Here is a 1,389-nt window from a genome sequence, read left to right on the forward strand (position 1 = left end):
CGTTTTGTCCTACGGGCCTGTCTAATCTTTGGCTAAAAGGTGAATCGCAAGAGCGACCTCATTACTGAGCTAAAAGGGAGCCATACTCTTGGGGTTTTTCCAGTCTCTGTTAGGCCAGTAAGTCTGGTCTTTTTTTGAGTTAGAATTTTGTTCTCCATTTTCCTCCAGCTCTGTCTGGGACCCTCTATTGTGATCCCTGTCAGAGCAGTCAGTGGTGGTAGCTGGGCACCATCTAGTTGTACTGGACTCAGTCTGTGGAGGCCACCAGAACACAACTGTTGATGTGCTTTTCCAAATCTACTATTCCCTACCTTCTCCATCTCAGTAAGTGGGACCAGCCAGTGTTTTAGGCCCCAAACCCACATCTAATCCTTTAGTAAACCCTGCTGGATCTATCCCAAAATATATTTGAAATTGGACTGCTTCTCACCCTCTCAGCTGCTTCAGCTGTAGTTTAAAGCACACTGTTTTCAGGCCTGGGCTGCTGCAACAGCTTCCTAACTGGTCTCCCTGTGTTTCCCTTAGCTTCCCTACAGTCCTTCCTCCACACCATGCCACAGTGATCTTTCAAAAAGTATAAATCAGATATCAGCGCTCCCCTGCTTAAAATCCTTCAATGGCTCCCCATTGTGATCAGAGTAAAATGCGAATCTCTTGTCTGCCTATAAGACCCTTTATGATCTGGCCCCTACCTAGTCTACAGCCACTCTTTATTTACTACACTCGACCTTGTTAACCTTCTTTCTATTCTTTGGTTGCAACAAGCTCGTTCTTATCTCAGGTCCTTTGCACTTGTCCTCCCCACTCCCTGAAACACTCCTCCCTCAGACTTTGCTTGCCTTCTCAGCCGAAATCACTGCCTGGGAGAGGCCTACTCTGAACACCCTAGCTAGTAAAGAGGCAAATTCTACCCCGGGCACTCACTGTCCCACTTCCTTGTTTTATTTCGTCTTAGCAATGATAGCGATTTGAGTTTTCCTTATTTATTTACTTATTTTATGTTTCCCTTCATTAGAATATAATTTCTGTAAGGGCAGAGGCTTTTCCTATCTTATTCATTACTGAATTCCTAGTGCCTAGAATAGTGCTTGGCACCTCGTAGGTACTTAAGAAATATTAAATATTGTTAAGCGAATGAATGAATCTAATTGAATGGACACACTATCCATACTGTATGTACCCATACTTCTACTGTTTGTCATTTTGATTTAGCCACAGTTTTTATTTATTTTTTCTTTGGTTCTTTGAAAAGAATATAATTGACAATTCCTGTGGTATCCAGCCTCCAAGATGGCCACCCAATGATTCTTACTTCTTTTTTTCTTAATTGTTGTAATTAAATGAAGTTTACATTTCAAGTTAGTCTCCCATACAAATTTTTTTTTTTTT

The 1,389-nt window shown here is 41.7% G+C and overlaps 1 protein-coding gene across 5 annotated transcripts in view; it reads left to right on the top strand.

Annotated features, from left to right (window-relative positions):
• Nucleotides 1-1,389, top strand: part of APTX (aprataxin) — a 19,654-nt gene that overhangs the window by 16,343 nt on the left and 1,922 nt on the right. The gene's annotated exons all lie outside the window — the stretch shown is intronic.

This window comes from Trichechus manatus, unplaced genomic scaffold (genome assembly GCF_000243295.1).
Source record: "Trichechus manatus latirostris isolate Lorelei unplaced genomic scaffold, TriManLat1.0 scaffold00016, whole genome shotgun sequence".
In the NCBI taxonomy this organism is placed as follows: domain Eukaryota; kingdom Metazoa; phylum Chordata; class Mammalia; order Sirenia; family Trichechidae; genus Trichechus; species Trichechus manatus.